The sequence below is a fragment of the Bombina bombina genome, chromosome 3, assembly GCF_027579735.1.
Source record: "Bombina bombina isolate aBomBom1 chromosome 3, aBomBom1.pri, whole genome shotgun sequence".
NCBI classification, from domain to species: Eukaryota; Metazoa; Chordata; class Amphibia; order Anura; family Bombinatoridae; genus Bombina; species Bombina bombina.
In genome coordinates this window covers 261749579-261763485 of record NC_069501.1, presented here as the reverse complement: position 1 = coordinate 261763485, position 13907 = coordinate 261749579, and positions in this window count along the sequence as shown.

Sequence of the window (13907 nt, the reverse complement as noted above, 5' to 3'; positions counted from 1 at the left end):
TGTGTCACTGGTAACACATACTGGAGATGTCATACATGTCTCTTTACAAGTCTGCCTTAGTTCATATATTGTATTAGTATTCTATGTTACTCAAAACTGTTATGTTACTAACTAATTTTAATCATTCATACCAAAACCACAAATATGGTGGACTATTGGTAGATATGTTCTTATTCTAATTAACCCACCCTAGAAATAGTTTGTTCTCCTTTATCTTAGATGCACCCTATTTTACTTTTACTAAGAGCTATAAGACTCTAAGATTTTGCCAATGTTCTCCATAATTTATCCTAACTAATGATTACATGCTTCTGCAGTTAATAGGACATATTACAATGTTTGTATCTCTAGCCAGAAAACAGCTATTCACCACTCATTTAAATGATCCAATTCCCATTTCTAGTTAATATTGTTTATAAGCCTAAGACATTTTACTTCCCGCTACCCTTACTAAGCTCACATATACGTCATTTCCATTTATATCGCCAAATACTACATTTGAATTAAAGCGAGCAGATACGCCATACTATATATAGTCTATAAATAAACTCATTTGGCATGCTCATATTTTCCATTGGCCCACATGTGGTTCTATATCATGATAGCTACAAAGATATAACTAATTTACTTTAAGTCACTGCTCATAAGTACATTCCTCATGGAGATCTCAATTTTTAGGATTAATATATATGACGATGCACAATCTGAAGCTCCTTAATAATCCTATCTTGCCTTTTGCTGAAATACACCATAAAATGATCCTCCAGGTCAGGTTTTTCAGAAACCACAAAAATATTTTATGATCCTCTCCACTGGTTTAATACGAGGCTTTATATAGAACGCCCTGCGTCTAAAGAAGGTTTTGTAATACTTTTCTTCTCATATGTTCCTGCACCTGTTATCAACTGATCATTTTTGCTCTAGGTAAATGGTTTATTTAGGTACTACTCTTATAAGTTAGCACTCTAGGCTTACTTTAAACCCGCCCTCTGACATAGTTTGGCCCACCATGGCTCCAGTATTAGTATATTTACTCTCAAGATACTCCACTTTATACATGGTTTATATAATCTCAGGAGTGTACACATCTAGATACTAAACCTAACCAAAACTCATTTCTATGTAAATGTTCACCATGTCTCTGTCTCTCTACATTATAGTTACCTCCTAAGCGACATGAGATTATTACTTTTTATCCTCTATGTATACATTCACAACTTCATGTCTTATATTTTCTCTACTCAATTCCAGGATACATAAGTAATTGTTAATATCATTAGCTTTCTCCATTTAGAAGTCCAAAAGTGATCATTCCCATCCATGTTTTTTTTTTCCCCTAGTGTCAATCTAATTCCTATAGGTCCATGAGTTGCCCTAGAAAGTTCAGGAGGAACATGAATAGAGCCTTCAGCCTTCAGTTTAATCATTTTCTTAAACCTATTTTGATATGGGGTCTAGTGCAGCCATGTTTATAAACAATATGAGATTGCTGGAAATATTGTGTATCGTTTGGTTAAGTGCTTGTTTGTTGTACTTACTAATAACCTTCATTGCAAGGCATGGAAAGAGATGACATTGTACATACCATACTGAACCATATTCTGTAAGTTAAACAGATGATCCAAGAGTGGACTTTCTACTTCACACTAATTATATCTCACTTTGTCCCTATTCTAACATCCTGTCCACTACACTTCATTGTTTTGGCTTACTGTCACTACGTCCATTTAATTATGTGCTCAATATTATCTCCCGAACCACCTATATTACTTTTCAGAAGGTCCGCCCCCTCTCTAACCCTTCCCACTTAATTTTGGGCAGCTTTCGCCTGCCGATTTCCCCCAAAAAAAATCTCCATTTACTATCACATTCCATGTTATATTATATAGAAAATGAGGTTCCACCTATACATACCTTGCATTCACATTAATACTAGGTTGTTTGCCTTTACAAATGCATCTAGAATTATATATTTAAAATTACTACTGTTTTTGAAGTGATGTATTGTTTCATTGTTCAACCACTATACTGTCTTAATCTGATAATACCTTGTATTTTTGTTATGTTGATATACAAAAAAACTCAATAAAAAATGTTTTTTTTTTTTAAAAATAGTGATCTCTTAATTTCTGCAATTTTTTTTATCATGCATGTCACACACTGTTGATTTAGGGGATGCAATGTGCAGACATTTTACCTCCTGTGAGTGTTTCTGTGAGTGTCTGTCTTTCTGTCTTTGTGCTTTTGTTTCTGTCTCTATGAGTGTGTATGTATTTTTTTTTCTGTGGCTCTCTCTGTGAGGGTGGGTGAGTATCTCTTTGTGCATTTTCTGTGGGTGTCTGTTAGGGTGTGTGCGTATGTCTTTGTGCTTTTTCTATGGGTGTCTCTGTGAGAGTGTGTGTATGTACTGTATGTCTTAATGTATTTTTTCTGGATGCCTCTGTGAAGGTGGGTGTGTATGTCTTTGTGTGTTTTCTGTGGATGTCTCTGTGAGGGTGTGTGCGTATTTCTGTGTGTGTCTCCGTGAGGGTGTGTGTATGTCTGTGCATTTTCTGTGGGTGTCTCTGTGAGAGTGTGTGTATGTCTTTGTGTGTTTTCTGTGGATTTCTCAGTGAGGGTATGTGTGTTTGTATGTCTTTGTGTGTTTTATGTGGTTGTCTCTCTCTGTGTGTATGTCTTTGTGTGTTTTCTGAGGCTGTCTCTGTCTGTGTTTCCTTGGGTGTATGTGCAAGTTTGTGTTTGAGTTTGTGTGTATCCATTGTCTGTTCCTTTTTAGGACATTTTGACCTTACTACTGATTATTCACATCTTTCTACAGACTTTGAGACTAATTAGACCTTTCCGGAAGTCACCAATCCACCATTTAACCTTTAAATTATTGTTTAGGCAGTTCAGGGCCCTTCCTTTCAGCCACTGCATGCTGTTGTCATCATTTAGTTGGCATCTTCCTTGAGAAAAAGATAACTCCATATTTTGTTTTGTAAATCTCCTTTTATGACAAACTTGTAATATATCTCATTACTTGTCAGGTCAATGTAAACAAGTGCTGAGTGTCTGTGTCTGAGTGTGTTTGAGTGTTTTTTGCGTGTCTGCTAGAGTGTCTATATGTGAATCCTTATGTGTGAGTGCGTGTTTCAGTGTATGAGTGTGTCTGTGTGTTTCTGTGTTTGTATGTTTCTACCTTTACAACATTTCCAAGTTTGACAACACTTAAGAATAAAATGCATATACATTTTAGTCACTTGGTCAAAAATTGCACGTCAAAGGGAGGGGAGGGCTGATCAATGGTTAAGTCAGGGGCCCCAAAATGTCTAGTGGCGGCCCTGCTAACAGTACTGGGAGTTATTAAAATCACTTAATTGTGACATTCATACGGCTAGATTACGAGTTTTTCGTTATGAGCTGTGCGGTGCTAACGAGCAGTTTTCTCTCACCGCTCACTTACCTACAGCGCTGGTATTACAGGTTTTTACAAACCCAGCGTTAAAAGGCAAGAAGTGAGCGTTGAGCAAAATGTAGCTCCTTACCGCACTTCAATACCAGCGCTGCTTAAGTCAGCGGTGAGCTGGTCGTACGTGCTCGTGTACGATTTCCCCATAGGAATCAACGGGGAGAGCCACCTGCCAAAAAGCAGCGTAAAACTCAGTAACGCAGCCCCATTGATTCCTATGGGGAAATACATTTTATGTTTACACCTAACACCCTAACATGAACCCCGAGTCTAAACACCCCTAATCTTACACTTATTAACCCCTAATCTGCTGCCCCTGACATCGCCGCCACCTACATTATTCTTATTAACCCCTAATCTGCCGCTCCGGACACCGCCACCACCTACATTATACTTATGAACCCCTAATCTGCTGCCCCCAACATCGCCGACACCTACATTATATTTATTAACCCCTAATCTCCCTCCCCCAATGTCACCGCAACCTAACTACACTTATTAACCCCTAATCTAGCGCCCCCAACGTCGCCACCACTATAAAAAACGTATTAACCCCTAAACCGCCGCACTCCCGCCTCGCAAACATTAGTTAAATATTATTAACCCCTAATCATCTGCCCCCAACGTCGCCTCCACTATACTAAATGTATTAACCCCTAAACCTAAGTCTAAATTAATATTATTACCTAAATAGTTCCTATTTAAAACTAAATACTTAACTATAAAATAAACCCTAAGCTAGCTACAATATAACTAATAGTTACATTTTAGCTATCTTAGGGTTTATTTTTATTTTACAGACAAGTTTGTATTTATTTTAACTAGGTACAATAGTTATTAAATAGTTATTAACTATTTAATAACTACCTAGCTAAAATAAATAAAAAAAGTACCTGCAAAATAAAGCATAACCTAAGTTACAATAACACCTAACCTAACCCTACAATTAAATAAATTAACTAAATTAAAAACAATTAAATAAATTAAATTAAATTAGCTAAAGTAAAAAAAAACCACTAAATTACAGAAAATAATAAACAAATTACAAGATATTTAAACTAATTACACCTAATCTAATAGCCCTATCAAAATAAAAAAGCCCCCCAAAATAAAAAAAAAACCTAGCCTAAACTAAACTATCAATAGCCCTTAAAAGGACCTTTTGTGGGGCATTGCCCCAAAGAAATCAGCTCTTACTATACATTTAGTATAGTGGCGGCGACGTTGGGAGCGGCATAGTGGGGGATTATAAATGTAGATAGGTGGCGGCAATGTTATGGACGGCAGATTAGGGGTTAATAATATTTAATTAATGTTTGCGAGGCGGGAGTGCAGCGGTTTAGGGGTTAATATGTTTATTATAGTTGCGGCGATGTCCGGAGCAGCAAATTACGGGTTAATAATTTTATTATAGTGTTTGCGATGCGGGAGGGCCTAGGTTTAGGGGTTAATAGGTAGTTTATGGGTGTTAGTGTACTTTTTAGCACTTTAGTTATGAGTTTTATGTTACGGCGTTGTACCATAAAACTCTTAACTACTGACTTTTAAATGTGTTAGGACTCTTGACGGGGTAGGGTGTACCACTCACTTTTTGGCCTCCCAGGACAGACTCATAATACCGGCGCTATGGAAGTCCCATAGAAAAAAGACTTTATGAAGTTTACGTAAGTTGTTTTGCGGTAAGGCCAAAAAAGTGTGCGGTGACCCTAAACCTTCTAGACTCGTAATACCAGCGGGCGTAAAAAAGCAGCGTTAGGACCTCTTAACACTGCTTTTTTACCCTAACGCACAACTCGTAATCTAGCCGATAATTTCCTGCTTTAAAAAACCAGTAGATTCAAATACTGGGAAACAAATACTTGTGAAAGTTGAAAAGCAACCATATAGCAATAGAAAAATTGTGCACAGTCTACCCATCATGACAACATAAACAATACATTCAGATAGTTTAGCAGTGGTGCAGATGGAAACTGATTACATTTGGTTCTTATGAAAGTTGAGGTTTTGTGATCCTCTTTTAAACGGGATTTAAAAGATACCAGTACGGTTAGTGATAATCACAACAGTGCGAGTGTGACTTAAATAAAATATTAAAATAAAAACACACAATTCATAGATGTTGGTGTCCTGGAGTGACTTTTCCTGCAGATCCCCTTAGCTGTACAGGATATCATGAAGTCAACACGTATAAATATGTATATGTACCTATACATGTCTAAATGTGTGCCCTGTTCACTGTAAAAAACCTCTCCTGCAGGGATGAATGGGGCTTTAAGTGAAAACTCTGCTGGCGCTTGCGGGGTTGCATTCGTATTACAAGTTCCAAAAAAACTTATTTTGCGCTAGCTTTAACCCGAATAGTGCGGAAAAACAAAATTAATTTTCTGCGTGCACGTGCATGTATTCCCCAATAGAGATCAATGGGGAAAAAAACACCCGAGATCACACAAAATCCATCGCCTTTTCCGCATTCCCCATAGAAATCAATGGAAAAAAAATTGTTGAAAAATACACAAACACCCATCATGCATACAACATAACATATTCACATTAGTAAATCTGAATTATTTACAGTAAATACATAGTTAAAATCTTTTAAAAATATATATATTTCATAAATATGATTTATCATGTTTTATCTGCTTAATAGAAAAGGGCTATAATGCACTTATATATATGTCTATATATGTGTACATATATATTAATGTTTTTATATGTCTATATATGACTGTAAATATAATGCACTTATATATACACTCAACGGTAACTTTATTAGGTACACCTTGCTAGTACCGTTTTGGACCCCCTTTTGCCTTCAGAACTGCCTTAAAGGATTACTTTCTGTTATAATTTTTAAGCTAAACAACTAACATATTAAAGTTAATAAACATTAATTAAAACCTACTGACCTATATTTTCTCCAAAACGAAGTTTCATAACGTTCTAAAAGTTATATCTTTTATTCGCCGATGATGTCACGTTATCCTGCCCACTATTTTCAGCACTGCATGTTCAAAATACTTAAACCAATAACTTTGTGTTTAAAGGGCCATTTTGAAACCTAGGTATTGTAAACGGATTGGTACAGAGCAAAGGATACCCATGGAGTGGGTTTGGAAAACAATTAAATTTGCAGACAAGATTTCTGATATACGATAGAGATATGTTAATGAAATGCTATTGATAAAAAGCGTATTTGGGGTAGTTAGTTAGTAACAGGCATAGAAAATATTTACTTACAGTGGCCCTTTAATTCTTCGTGGCATAGATTCAACAAGGTGTTGGAAACATTCCTCAGACATTTTGGTTGATATTGACATGATAGCATCATGTAGTTGCTGAAGATTTTTTGGCTGCACATCCATGATGCGAATCTCCCGTTCCACCACATCATTGGAGTACAGTAAACTCATTGTCATGTTCAAGACACCAGTTTGAGATGATTTGAGTTTTGTGACATGGTGCATTATCCTGCTGGAAGTAGCCATCAGAAGATGGGTACACTGTAGTCATAAAGGGATGGACATGGTCAGCAACAATACTCAAGTAGGTCATCGCGATTAAACAATGCTAAATTGGTACTAACGAGCCCAAAGTGTGGCAAGAAAATATCCCCCACACCATTACACCACCACCACCAGCCAGAACCGTTGATACAAGGAAGGATGGATCAATGCTTTTATCTCATTAATGCCAAATTGTGACCTTATCATCTGAATGTCACAGCTGAAATCGAGACTCATCAGACCAGGCAACATTTTTCCAATCTTCTATTGTCTAATTTTGGGGATCCTGTGCGAATTGCAGCCTCAGTTTACTGTTCTTAGCTGACAGGAGTGGCATCCGGTGTGGTCTTCTGCTGCTGTAGCCCATCTGCTTCAACGTTTGAAGTGTTGTGTGTTCAGAGATGGTAATCGGTATACCTTGGTTGTAACAAGTGGTTATTTGAGTTACTGTTGCCTATCATCTCGAACCAACTTTTTTGTGCAATATATTTTTTAAAGGTAGCATTTTCAGCCCAAACGATTACAACTATCAGCAGCCTTTCCTGTTCTTGTCTTAAAGTATTTGAGAAAGCCTTCAAAAAAGTTAAGGCTAGATTACAAGTGTCACGGTAAATCTAAATTTTGCATTAGCGAAAACACCTATAGCGAAATGCTTTTTTAGCTTCTCAGGATCCGCTCGTATTACAAGTTGACAGAAATCAATGAAGAAAAAAAAGTTGAAAAAAACCTTAACACCATACTTGTGAAAACTACAAAAAAAGTGAAAAAAAGCTAACACCCTACCATAAGCACCTAGCCTAATAACCCCTAAACTGCCATACCCCCACATCGCAAACACTAAATAAAACTGTTAACCCCTAAACCGCCACCCCCACATCGCAAACTATCTAAATAAACTATTAACCCCTAAACCGCCACAATGCAAACTATCTATATAAACTATTAACCCCTAAACCGCCATCCCCCACAATGCAAAGTAATAAACTAACATCTAAACCCCCTAACTTAACCCCAAATAAAATACCCATAAATTCAAATAAAACTACCTTTAAAAAAAATAAAAACTTACCTGTAAAATTAAATTAAAACCTAAGCTTACCCTAAAAAAGAAATTAACATTAATTAAAAAAGAAAAGAATAGATTACATAAAAAACCGAACATTACTAAAAAATAATAAACCTAACATTTACACACAAAAAAACCTACCATTACAAAAAAATAACAAAACCTACCCTTACAAAAGATAACAAATGAAATTACCAAAAATTAAAAAATATATCCCTTTTCTATTACCCCTAAAAAAACACAAAAACAAAAAAAAAACATTCTACAAATAAACTACTGGTAGCCCTTAAAAGTTATTTTAATTGGGGTTAAGTTAGGGGGTGTTACGTTAGGGGCTTTAGATGTTACTTTATTACTTTGCATTGTGGGGAGATAGCCGTTTAGGGTTTTAATAGTTTATTTAGTTAGTTTGCGATGAGGGGGATGGCTGTTTAGGGGTTAGAAGTTTATTTAGATAGTTTACGTTGTGGGAGATGGTGGTTTACGGGTTAACAGATTTATTTAGTGTTTGCGATGTAGCGGTTTAGGGGTTAACAGTTTTATTTAGTGTTTGTGATGTGGGGGTGGCGGTTTAGGGGTTAATAATAGTTTTATTTAGTGTTGGCAATGTGGGGTGGTGGCGGATTAGGGGTTAATAGTTTTATTTAGGTTTGGCGATGTGGCAGGATGGCGGCTTAGAGGTTAATAGTGTAGTTTATGGGTGTAAGTGTACTTTGTACGGTATTTTTGTTGTGTTTTGTGCAACTTTAACGTTTATGAAAACAGCTTACCAGAGCTCTTGGATCGTGGAAAAGGCTATTGCGCTAGAGCAATCGCAATTTCTCCCAACTTGTAATATCAGCGGGAGAAAATTGGATTGCAAAATCGTCTGCGCTAGTGCAAAGTCCATTGCGCCTCACTTGCAATCTCTCCCTTAGTGTTTCTATAATTTTCGATAGTGTTGGAAGTTAGTCTCCTAAATATTTCAAACACACTTTAAGGTTTTACATTTACCATGAGTTCCCAAAACACCAACACTAGGATTATATACCTAAGTGTTTTAATAAAAAGTGAAAATAAATGTGACAATGAAATACAAAAGTGAGCCGTAAATTAAAAGTTCATATGTAAGGATATGTTTATTCCTTTGGGAAGGGTCTCTTCACTTTTTTGCGATCCTCCGTGTGTTCTCAAGGAAAAGGAAACAAAATATGCAACATAGTGTAACTCTGTAACCACTTGAAATGAAAGAGTTCTGCTTGTTTAACGAGTGATTACTCACATTTGTTGGAGCTTATGACCAATCTCAGGGAAATGCGCTCTCCCACTTTAGAGAAGAAACAGAAATCGCAGCAGTGATATAAAGGATGACCGGGAGAGATTTGCATGTAAAATTGTAATTTATTGCATATCCAAAGCGTACATATAATGACATACAAAGAGAGAAGCGCTCTACCAGGAATGAACAACAGCTCAGTGGCTTGTTCTATGGCCATTAGACCAGTGTGCTTTTCACAGAAGAAAACTTTCCTGAAGTATATCAGTCTGATCCCGCCAAGTAAGGTCAGTCCAGCCCCGAAATACCAGGCAATTCTCCTCTGAACAAGGAACATGACAACCCCAGATGATCGTTTCGGCCTCCTATGGGCCTCGTTAGTGAGGTGCAGCCACATTCCTCTAAGCACACTGGGCAAGGAGTCCACGTCTGGTTTCCCCCATCACCCATAGGGAGACTTCCCCAGGGTCATAATAATTTGCATACAAAGAGAGAAGCGCTCTACCAGGAACGAACAACAGCTCAGTGGCTTGTTCTATGGCGATTTACCACCTGGAGGCAGCCTCTTTTAGACCAGTGTGCTTTTCACAGAAGAAAACTTTCCTGAAGTATATCAGTCTGATCCCGCCAAGTAAGGTCAGTCCAGCCCCGAAATACCAGGCAATTCTCCTCTGAACAAGGAACATGACAACCCCAGACGATCGTTTCGGCCTCCTATGGGCCTCGTCAGTGAGGTGCAGCCACATTCCTCTAAGCACACTGGGCAAGGAGTCCACGTCTGGTTTCCCCCATCACCCATAGGGAGACTTCCCCAGGGTCATAATAATTTGCATACAAAGAGAGAAGCGCTCTACCAGGAACGAACAACAGCTCAGTGGCTTGTTCTATGGCGATTTACCACCTGGAGGCAGCCTCTTTTAGACCAGTGTGCTTTTCACAGAAGAAAACTTTCCTGAAGTATATCAGTCTGATCCCGCCAAGTAAGGTCAGTCCAGCCCCGAAATACCAGGCAATTCTCCTCTGAACAAGGAACATGACAACCCCAGACGATCGTTTCGGCCTCCTATGGGCCTCGTCAGTGAGGTGCAGCCACATTCCTCTAAGCACACTGGGCAAGGAGTCCACGTCTGGTTTCCCCCATCACCCATAGGGAGACTTCCCCAGGGTCATAATAATTTGCATACAAAGAGAGAAGCGCTCTACCAGGAACGAACAACAGCTCAGTGGCTTGTTCTATGGCGATTTACCACCTGGAGGCAGCCTCTTTTAGACCAGTGTGCTTTTCACAGAAGAAAACTTTCCTGAAGTATATCAGTCTGATCCCGCCAAGTAAGGTCAGTCCATCCCCGAAATACCAGGCAATTCTCCTCTGAACAAGGAACATGACAACCCCAGACGATCGTTTCGGCCTCCTATGGGCCTCGTCAGTGAGGTGCAGCCACATTCCTCTAAGCACACTGGGCAAGGAGTCCACGTCTGGTTTCCCCCATCACCCATAGGGAGACTTCCCCAGGGTAATAATAATTTGCATACAAAGAGAGAAGCGCTCTACCAGGAACGATCGTCTGGGGTTGTCATGTTCCTTGTTCAGAGGAGAATTGCCTGGTATTTCGGTGCTGGACTGACCATGTAGGCGGGATCAGACTGATATACTACAGGAAAGTTTTCCTCTGTGAAAAGCACAATTGGGCAGAAAGAAGCTACTACCAGGTGGCAACCGGGCCATAGAACAAGCTATTGATGCTGCTGTTCGTTCCTGGCAGACTGCTTCTCATTCTGTTTTGCATATGTAAATATGACCCTGGGGATAGTCTCCCTAAGGGTGATGGGGGAAACCAGACGTGGACTCCTTGCCCAATGTGCTTAGAGGGATATGGCTGCACCTCACTGACGAGGCCCAAAGGAGGCCGAAACGATCGTCTGGGGTTGTCATGTTCCTTGTTCAGAGGAGAATTGCCTGGTATTTCGGTGCTGGACTGACCATGTAGGCGGGATCAGACTGATATACTACAGGAAAGTTTTCCTCTGTGAAAAGCACAATTGGGCAGAAAGAAGCTACTACCAGGTGGCAACCGGGCCATAGAACAAGCTATTGATGCTGCTGTTCGTTCCTGGCAGACTGCTTCTCATTCTGTTTTGCATATGTAAATATGACCCTGGGGATAGTCTCCCTAAGGGTGATGGGGGAAACCAGACGTGGACTCCTTGCCCAATGTGCTTAGAGGGATATGGCTGCACCTCACTGACGAGGCCCAAAGGAGGCCGAAACGATCGTCTGGGGTTGTCATGTTCCTTGTTCAGAGGAGAATTGCCTGGTATTTCGGTGCTGGACTGACCATGTAGGCGGGATCAGACTGATATACTACAGGAAAGTTTTCCTCTGTGAAAAGCACAATTGGGCAGAAAGAAGCTACTACCAGGTGGCAACCGGGCCATAGAACAAGCTATTGATGCTGCTGTTCGTTCCTGGCAGACTGCTTCTCATTCTGTTTTGCATATGTAAATATGACCCTGGGGATAGTCTCCCTAAGGGTGATGGGGGAAACCAGACGTGGACTCCTTGCCCAATGTGCTTAGAGGGATATGGCTGCACCTCACTGACGAGGCCCAAAGGAGGCCGAAACGATCGTCTGGGGTTGTCATGTTCCTTGTTCAGAGGAGAATTGCCTGGTATTTCGGTGCTGGACTGACCATGTAGGCGGGATCAGACTGATATACTACAGGAAAGTTTTCCTCTGTGAAAAGCACAATTGGGCAGAAAGAAGCTACTACCAGGTGGCAACCGGGCCATAGAACAAGCTATTGATGCTGCTGTTCGTTCCTGGCAGACTGCTTCTCATTCTGTTTTGCATATGTAAATATGACCCTGGGGATAGTCTCCCTAAGGGTGATGGGGGAAACCAGACGTGGACTCCTTGCCCAATGTGCTTAGAGGGATATGGCTGCACCTCACTGACGAGGCCCAAAGGAGGCCGAAACGATCGTCTGGGGTTGTCATGTTCCTTGTTCAGAGGAGAATTGCCTGGTATTTCGGTGCTGGACTGACCATGTAGGCGGGATCAGACTGATATACTACAGGAAAGTTTTCCTCTGTGAAAAGCACAATTGGGCAGAAAGAAGCTACTACCAGGTGGCAACCGGGCCATAGAACAAGCTATTGATGCTGCTGTTCGTTCCTGGCAGACTGCTTCTCATTCTGTTTTGCATATGTAAATATGACCCTGGGGATAGTCTCCCTAAGGGTGATGGGGGAAACCAGACGTGGACTCCTTGCCCAATGTGCTTAGAGGGATATGGCTGCACCTCACTGACGAGGCCCAAAGGAGGCTGAAACGATCGTCTGGGGTTGTCATGTTCCTTGTTCAGAGGAGAATTGCCTGGTATTTCGGTGCTGGACTGACCATGTAGGCGGGATCAGACTGATATACTACAGGAAAGTTTTTCTCTGTGAAAAGCACAATTGGGCAGAAAGAAGCTACTACCAGGTGGCAACCGGGCCATAGAACAAGCTATTGATGCTGCTGTTCGTTCCTGGCAGACTGCTTCTCATTCTGTTTTGCATATGTACATATAATGACAGGCACAGCAAACAAACCCTGCTGACGCGTTTCCCGCTTCACAAGCGGTTCATCAGAGCTGGGAGAAAAAGTGTTACAAGCAGCTGTTAAATCTCAGGTAACACAGTTGAATAGCCAATCAGCAAACACTGGTCTCACCTTCGACTTAACCTTCTACACTCCATGAGCTTACAAGTTTTAACTAACTATAAGAGTAAGGCCAAAAAACGGAAAATTGCATATAGAACACTCAAAAAAGGAGAAGAATACGACAGTATCCGTGGAGGAGCCGGAAGCTATACAAAGTGTACCCAGGTATCCAAGTCGAAGAGCACAATGGAAAAAGAACAGCAACAAGAACATCAAATAATCAACTTGTCTTCTAAGAGCCTGATGCCCTATGAGAAATCTGTATTATCTAAGGGATTAGGTTTTTCTCCTGCACGAGACTTCAGTTTATTTGACACTATACTGGACATTAACAAGTACATACGCAAAATAACCTTGAAAAAACATTTTTGTACCAGTGTTTAAACTCCAGATAACGTTGATGATGATATGAGAGACATCATTGCCAGTAGTGATAATTGTAATTTCAAAGAATTGCGTGATGTTGTAACTCTTTGTGAGCTACAAAGCGATGGATCTTGTTCTGGAATTGTTTCTAAACAACAACCTATGTTGAAACCTTAGTCTACTACTTTTTATCCAGTACAGGCACACAATGATGTGATTGAGTTGTTTCATTCAATTCTTGAACAAGATCTAGTAGAATTATCTATGAAACAGGGTAATGACAAAACTAAGGACACATCCAAGTGTAGTAACTTGAATAAAAAATAAATTTCTGCATTGAATCAACTGAGTACCAATCCTGACTTGATGATAGTCAACTCTGATAAAGGGGGGTCTATAGTTGTGTTAGATAAGGTAGACTACAACAAGGATGTTTATCGTCAGTTGGGGGACACTGAAACTTATAAGAAGCTTACCTTTAATCCTACCATCAAATTCCAAAGGGAACTTGAACTTCTATTAGATCAAGGAATAGAAAATGCTGTGTTCACGAACA